The sequence below is a fragment of the Megalopta genalis genome, unplaced genomic scaffold, assembly GCF_051020955.1.
Source record: "Megalopta genalis isolate 19385.01 unplaced genomic scaffold, iyMegGena1_principal scaffold1314, whole genome shotgun sequence".
In the NCBI taxonomy this organism is placed as follows: domain Eukaryota; kingdom Metazoa; phylum Arthropoda; class Insecta; order Hymenoptera; family Halictidae; genus Megalopta; species Megalopta genalis.
Genome location: NW_027477383.1, coordinates 17983 through 26973, shown reverse-complemented (window position 1 = coordinate 26973; position 8991 = coordinate 17983).

Sequence of the window (8991 nt, the reverse complement as noted above, 5' to 3'; positions counted from 1 at the left end):
GCGTTGATTTAAAGCTAATTCGTGTATTTCGTATGAATCTGAAGTTAAATTGTTCATTTCGCATGGATTGGAAGCGAATTCGATTATTTAAAATCGTTATTTCACACGAATTTGAAGCGAAATCGTGTGTTTCGCATGATATTGGAGCTAAATCGTATGTTTCGCGTTGATTTAAAGCTAATTCGTGTATTTCGCATGAATCTGAAGCTAAAGTGTTCATTTCGCATGCATATGAAGCTAAATCGTTGGTTTAAAATCGATATTTCGCACGAATTTCAATCGAAATCGTGTGTTTCGCATGATATTGAAGCTAAATCGTATGTTTCGCGTTGATTTAAAGCCAATTCGTGTATTTCGCATGAATCTGAAGCTATATTGTACATTTCGTATGCATATGAAGCTAAATCGTTTGTTTAAAAACGCTATTTCGCACGAATTTGAAGCGAAATCATGTGTTTCGCATGATATTGAAGGTAAATCGTATGTTTCGCGTTGATTTAAAGCCAATTCGTGTATTTCGCATGAATCTCAAGCTAAATTGTTCATTTCACATGAATTTAAAGCTAAATCGTTTGTTTAAATTCGTTATTTTGCACGAATTTGAAGCGAAATCGTGTGTTTCGCATGATATTGGAGCTAAATCGTATGTTCCGCGTTGATTTAAAGCTAATTCGTGTATTTCGTATGAATCTGAAGTTAAATTGTTCATTTCGCATGGATTGGAAGCGAAATCGATTATTTAAAACCGTTATTTCACACGAATTTGAAGCGAAATCGTGTGTTTGGCATGATATTGGAGTTAAATCGTATGTTTCGCGCTGATTTAAAGCTAATTCGTGTATTTCGCATGAATCTGAAGCTAAATTGTTCATTTCGCATGCATATGAAGCTAAATCGTTGGTTTAAAATCGATATGTCGCACGAATTTCAATCGAAATCGTGTGTTTCGCATAATATTGAAGCTAAATCGTATGTTTCGCGTTGATTTAAAGCCAATTCGTGTATTTCGCATGAATCTGAAGCTATATTGTTCATTTCGTATGCATATGAAGCTAAATCGTTTGTTCATAATCGCTATTTCGCACGAATTTCTATCGAAATCGTGTGTTACGCATGATATTGGAGCTAAATCGTATGTTCCGCGTTGATTTAAAGCTAATTCGTGTATTTCGTATGAATCTGAAGTTAAATTGTTCATTTCGCATGAACTTGAAGCGAAATCGATTATTTAAAATCGTTATTTCGCACGAATTTGAAGCGAAATCGTGTGTTTCGCATGATATTGAAGCTAAATCGTATGTTTCGCGTTGATTTAAAGCCAATTCGTGTATTTCGCATGAATCTCAAGCTAAATTGTTCATTTCGCATGAATTTAAAGCTAAATCGTTTGTTTAAATTCGTTATTTTGCACGAATTTGAAGCGAAATCATGTGTTTCGCATGATATTGAAGCTAAATCGTATGTTTCGCGTGGATTTAAAGCTAATTCGTGAATTTCGCATGAATCTGAAGCTAAACTGTTCATTTCGCATAAATTTGAAGCTAAATCGTTTGTTTAGTATCGCTATTTCGCACGAATTTCGATCGAAATCGTGCATATCGCATGATATTCAAGCTAAATCGTATGTTTCGCGTGAATTTGAAGCTGATTCGTGTATTTCGCATGAAACTCAAGCTAAATTGTTCATTTCGCATGAATTTTAAGCTAAATCGTTTGTTTAAAATCCTTATTTTGCACGAATTTGATGCGAAATCTTGTGTTTCGCATGATATTGAAGCTAAATCGTATGTTCCGCGTGGATTTAAATCTAATTCGTGTATTTCGCATGAATGTGAAGCTGAACTGATCATTTCGCATGAATTTGAAGCAAAATCAATTATTTAAAATCGTTATTTCGCACGAATTTGAAGCGAAATCCTGTGTTTCGCATGATATTGAAGGTAAATCGTATGTTTCGCGTTGATTTAAAGCCAATTCGTGTATTTCGCATGAATCTCAAGCTAAATTGTTCATTTCGCATGAATTTAAAGCTAATTCGTTTGTTTAAATTCGTTATTTTGCACGAATTTGAAGCGAAATCGTGTGTTTCGCATGATATTGGAGCTAAATCGTATGTTCCGCGTTGATTTAAAGCTAATTCGTGTATTTCGTATGAATCTGAAGTTAAATTGTTCATTTCGCATGGATTGGAAGCGAATTCGATTATTTAAAATCGTTATTTCACACGAATTTAAGCGAAATCGTGTGTTTCGCATGATATTGGAGCTAAATCGTATGTTTCGCGTTGATTTAAAGCTAATTCGTGTATTTCGCATGAATCTGAAGCTAAATTGTTCATTTCGCATGAATTTGAAGCTAAATCGTTTGTTTAAAATCCTTATTTTGCACGAATTTGAAGCGAAATCGTGTGTTTCGCATGATATTGAAGCTAAATCGTATGTTTCGCGTTGATTTAAAGCCAATTCGTGTATTTCGCATGAATCTCAAGCTAAATTGTTCATTTCGCATGAATTTAAAGCTAAATCGTTTGTTTAAATTCGTTATTTTGCACGAATTTGAAGCGAAATCATGTGTTTCGCATGATATTGAAGCTAAATCGTATGTTTCGCGTGGATTTAAAGCTAATTCGTGAATTTCGCATGAATCTGAAGCTAAACTGTTCATTTCGCATAAATTTGAAGCTAAATCGTTTGTTTAGTATCGCTATTTCGCACGAATTTCGATCGAAATCGTGCATATCGCATGATATTCAAGCTAAATCGTATGTTTCGCGTGAATTTGAAGCTGATTCGTGTATTTCGCATGAAACTCAAGCTAAATTGTTCATTTCGCATGAATTTGAAGCTAAATCGTTTGTTTAAAATCCTTATTTTGCACGAATTTGATGCGAAATCTTGTGTTTCGCATGATATTGAAGCTAAATCGTATGTTCCGCGTGGATTTAAATCTAATTCGTGTATTTCGCATGAATGTGAAGCTGAACTGATCATTTCGCATGAATTTGAAGCAAAATCAATTATTTAAAATCGTTATTTCGCACGAATTTGAAGCGAAATCCTGTGTTTCGCATGATATTGAAGGTAAATCGTATGTTTCGCGTTGATTTAAAGCCAATTCGTGTATTTCGCATGAATCTCAAGCTAAATTGTTCATTTCGCATGAATTTAAAGCTAATTCGTTTGTTTAAATTCGTTATTTTGCACGAATTTGAAGCGAAATCGTGTGTTTCGCATGATATTGGAGCTAAATCGTATGTTCCGCGTTGATTTAAAGCTAATTCGTGTATTTCGTATGAATCTGAAGTTAAATTGTTCATTTCGCATGGATTGGAAGCGAATTCGATTATTTAAAATCGTTATTTCACACGAATTTAAGCGAAATCGTGTGTTTCGCATGATATTGGAGCTAAATCGTATGTTTCGCGTTGATTTAAAGCTAATTCGTGTATTTCGCATGAATCTGAAGCTAAAGTGTTCATTTCGCATGCATATGAAGCTAAATCGTTGGTTTAAAATCGATATTTCGCACGAATTTCAATCGAAATCGTGTGTTTCGCATGATATTGAAGCTAAATCGTATGTTTCGCGTTGATTTAAAGCCAATTCGTGTATTTCGCATGAATCTGAAGCTATATTGTTCATTTCGTATGCATATGAAGCTAAATCGTTTGTTCAAAATCGCTATTTCGCACGAATTTCTATCGAAATCGTGTGTTTCGCATGATATTGAAGCTATATCGTATGTTTCGCGTTGATTTAAAGGCAATTCGTGTATTTCGTATGAATCTGAAGTTAAATTGTTCATCTCGCATGAATTTGAAGCTAAATCGATTATTTAAAATCGTTATTTCGCACGAATTTGAAGCGAAATCGTGTGTTTCGCATGATATTGGAGCTAAATCGTATGTTTCGCGTTGATTTAAATCTAATTCGGGTATTTCGCAAGAATCTGAAGCTAAATTGTTCATTTCGCATGCATATGAAGCTAAATCGTTTGTTTAAAATCGCTATTTCGCACGAATTTCTATCGAAATCGTGTGTTTCGCATGATATTGGAGCTAAATCGTATGTTTCGCGTTGATTTAAATCTAATTCTGGTATTTCGCAAGAATCTGAAGCTAAATTGTTCATTTCGCATGCATATGAAGCTAAATCGTTTGTTTAAAATCGCTATTTCGCACGAATTTCTATCGAAATCGTGTGTTTCGCATGATATTGAAGCTAAATCGTATGTTTCGCGTGGATTTAAAGCTAATTCGTGTATTTCGCATGAATCTCAAGCTAAATTGTTCATTTCGCATGAATTTGAAGCTAAATCGTTTGTTTAAAATCCTTATTTTGCACGAATTTGATGCGAAATCTTGTGTTTCGCATGATATTGAAGCTAAATCGTTTGTTTAAAATCCTTATTTTGCACGAATTTGATGCGAAATCTTGTGTTTCGCATGATATTGAAGCTAAATCGTATGTTCCGCGTGGATTTAAATCTAATTCGTGTATTTCGCATGAATCTGAAGCTAAATTGTTCATTTCGCATGCATATGAAGCTAAATCGTTGGTTTAAAATCGATATTTCGCACGAATTTCAATCGAAATCGTGTGTTTCGCATGATATTGAAGCTAAATCGTATGTTTCGCCTTGATTTAAAGCCAATTCGTGTATTTCGCATGAATCTGAAGCTATATTGTTCATTTCGTATGCATATGAAGCTAAATCGTTTGTTCAAAATCGTTATTTCGCACGAATTTGAAGCGAAATCGTGTGTTTCACATGATATTGAAGCTAAATCATATGTTTCGCGTTGATTTAATGCTAATTCGTGTATTTCGCATGAATCTGAAGCTAAATTGTTCATTTCGCATAAATTTGAAGCTAAATCGTTTGTTTAGTATCGCTATTTCGCACGAATTTCAATCGAAATCGTACATATCGCATGATATTCAAGCTAAATCGTATGCTTCGCGTGAATTTGAAGCTGATTCGTGTATTTCGCATGAATCTCAAGCTAAATTGTTCATTTCGCATGAATTTGAAGCTAAATCGTATGTTTCGCGTGGATTTAAAGATAATTCGTGTATTTCGCATGATATTGAAGCTAAATCGTATGTTTCGCGAGGATTTAAAGATAATTCGTGTATTTCGCATGAATTTGAAGCTAAACTGTTCATTTCGCATAAATTTGAAGCTAAATCGTTTGTTTAGTATCGCTATTTCGCACGAATTTCAATCGAAATCGTGCATATCGCATCATATTCAAGCTAAATCGTATGTTTCGCGTGAATTTGAAGCTGATTCGTGTATTTCGCATGAATCTCAAGCTAAATTGTTCATTTCGCATGAATTTGAAGCTAAATCGTTTGTTTAAAATCCTTATTTTGCACGAATTTGATGCGAAATCTTGTGTTTCGCATGATATTGAAGCTAAATCGTATGTTCCGCGTGGATTTAAATCTAATTCGTGTATTTCGCATGAATCTGAAACTGAACTGATCATTTCGCATGAATTTGAAGCAAAATCAATTATTTAAAATCGTTATATCGCACGAATTTGAAGCGAAATCGTGTGTTTCGCATGATATTGAAGGTGTTACGTCCCGCGGCGTCGTTTCCCGAAAAATATATATATTCGCACGAATACCGCGGATCAAGACGTACGTTGCAAACCTTTGGGTACACACGCGACTCGTACGTTCGGTGTATTACCGGGATCTCATGCGTTCGCGAATAGGCGGTTTACAAAAAGCACTCACCGGACGGTCTAGTACATCGGGTCGATAGACCGGGCGACCTCGAGGGCTCGGAGTGCGGCTTGCTTCAAGATGAACGTCGTGTAGCGCCTTCGACGTGGGTCTCCCTTCGCGTAGACTGGAGGGTAGGACGTGGTATCGTCTATGTCGATCGGACGGGGCTCGCTCCACTGGACCAGCTCGACGTATGGATGTCTCACGGCTCGCTGAAGCTGGGCGATGATACGGGCCTCGTAGTTTCGTTGGCGGTCGAATCTCCGTGAGCCGTCAGCGATCGCGCTGGTTTTTCGGCAAAGCTTCCGAAGCTGATATTTACGACCGGCGCGTTTTGGCATGGGGAGCTTATGTCGCTTAGAAGGACTGTTGTCAGGTTCCAACCGAAAGCCTCAAGTCTCTATACCGAGCATTCAGGGTGAGCTCCGTGCGTATATTAACTTGGCAGTCAGAAGGGTTTAGACAACCGTTCGACCATAGGCGACACTCGTTTCCTTTGCCGTGAAGAAGTTAGGATTGAAGATTGAAGGGTACGACAATAACTAAGTATTAAAGAATATATTCAAGATTAAGATACACTTAGACTCCTAATATTAGCTACGACTGGGAGTAGAGTTGAAATAGTAAAGTGCGGGGAGGTCTCCAGAGGAAGTCGTTCCTCGGTGGAGCTGGGAGTAGAACTGACGATCTTCGCTGGTGCTCTGACCTCCTTCGGTTGTGGGGGCGCTGCTGCTCCGGGGAGGTACGAGTGGGGCGTACCGTGTGGTGGGGAATCCTCCGGAGTGGGGATGCCGGGGAATGCTGGTGAGTCGGCTAGCGGAGCGCGTCTTTGGTGTTCTATAGCTAACGCTTGCACACGTCTTACGGTATTACGCATATGGTAACATCAGTGGAAGAGTCGGTAAACGCTTGAACGCTTCTTATGGTATTACTCGTATGGTAACGTTGGTGGAGGTGTCGGTAATGGGTTGAACGGTAGGATGGGTATCGGGAGAGCGTAGGATAGGGGCTCGAATGTAGTATATCTTCCTATAACTAGTTCGGGTTAATATATATAATCTATGTTCTTATGGCTAGGTCGATTTGAAGGCCCGGGCCTGAAAAGGGTGTCAAATTACGATGTAATTTGACACCTATTTCCAAAATTTTTCGAGCGCCCGGCGCTCGACCCGGCAAGGCGTTGGCTTGCCGAATCCGCATTTATATGGTTACATCAATACGTCGGGAGACGTAACACCTCCCCCCCTGGGAGAAAGAAAAATGATGATAGTCATTTTTCTTCCTCGTCTGAGTCGGCGAGGAGAGACCGTTTCTTATACGATACGTATTTATCAGTACGCTCGATAGAGTTTTCAAAGTCGTTAGAGTTCTTTGTTTTTGAGTCCGTTTGCTCTTCCTTATCGACTATAACGCTTGTTAAAGGGATACACTCGGTCGTGGTACACTTGGGGGGCACTTCACTGACACTTTGTTTGTGCTTTAGGTAAAGGCAGAAGTGCGCCAGGGCACTCCACGATGCTGCGAGGAGCTGGAGACTCCACCCGTAGGCCGCGTGTAGAGCGATCCCGTTGAGGATTGTGTTGATGCAAAGTTTGATGATTCGTATGGCCAAGTATATTCCCATGAACCCAGCCATTATGGAGCCGAATTCGATGAAGGTGCCCCATATTTTCTTGCTAGTTGATTCTGCGATCTGTTTCAAGGTGTCCTCATCCATCAGATTGTGCAGTTTCACGGATCCGTCTGCGTACGATCTGCCTGATGCGCCTTGTGCCAGTGCATTTATTACTGCCATCTTTTCGATAGGGAACATGATGTGCTCATTAAGTTTTTGGATGTCTTCCTGTGTGTATATTCCGCCGGTAGCAAGATTTGTTGGGTCAATGTATTTCCATGTAGATGTTGTTATCGGCTGGAGTGGCGGAGGTGGTATACTCTCTACTGGTCGAGGCGTAATCTTGTACCATGCCCCGTGAATTTGGTAGATCGGTGGAATCAATTCGTTGCATACTCTTTTAGTGCCTGTTCTTGTGAGGATATGCGTGCGTGGTGTCAGGAAGAACGAATTGTTTCTATAGGTGACGGGAAGTTCGTCGTAGCACTCCTCTGTCTACCTGAGGACGCACTGAACGGGTATGCACTTGACGACGTATATGGCTTCTCCGGCGGGAATGGCCATGTAACCGGGCTCTTTTACCAATGTTGTGGCGACTTCTGCCGGTGATATGTGGATTAGTGAGATAACATTTTTCAAGACCTGGCGTTCCAGTGCGCATTTTTGGTTGATGATGTCTCTATACATTGCGATGATTTGGGACCGGAGGTGCTTCTCGAAATACACGAATTTCGTGTTTACATAAGTGAATATGTCCAGGCTATTGATCTTGGTTTTGGTAATTGATTTGAATTTTCCTTCTTTGTCTGTTTCTAGGAGGAGCAGCTTCGGGTGTTCGGTCCGGATTAGCGTGTAGCCGCAGATCTGCGTCCGGCCGGTGCTCGTGAGTGCGAATACGGTGTCGCCGGATGCCACTGTGTAAGTTGGAGTGTTGCTGTGGTTTGGTGTGAAGACTTTGGTAGATCTGCCATCGAAGAGGACTTCATATTTGTTGAAGGCGCACTGGTCGGTAGGCATGCTGTCCCAAAAGGTGAATCCGTCTTCCGGATCCGTGCAGTATTCCCTGTCGAGTGTGCACCGGTGTCCTGTGGGTAGGAGTATCTCATTGGTCGAGATTTTGGTTGAGGCGCTGAAGTTTTTGAGAGTGACTCTGATCACTGCTTGCACTATGACTTGGTTCCAAGTGCCGAAAGGGTCGCTATACGTAGTTCCGCCGCATGTCCCGTCCTGCAGAATGGAACCTGCCAGTGTAATACTTCTCGTGGTGGTGCTGTTGCTCATTAGTCCCACTAATTGGTTGTTGGGCGGTAGCACAAGTACGCCTGAGTTATGCATTGTTTTGCATATGTCTCTTGGAGTGTTGAGAAGGTACTGTTGGCGGCCGTTATTCACTACGGACATGTGGGAGTGCATGCCGCAATAGTAGATGGTCCGATCTATTTCAACTTTGCATTGGAAGGTTGTGGTCTCCTCGAAGTCGACTATCTGGAGGAGCTGAATACTGACGTTTTGGACTGTCGGTTCGGTATCGGAAAATTCGCAGAGCGGTTTGTCTACTGTGGAGAACGTAGTCGCGTTTACGGTCGAACTTCCACAGTCGTAGCCTATCACTGCTGAGGCTGTACGTATGAGAGT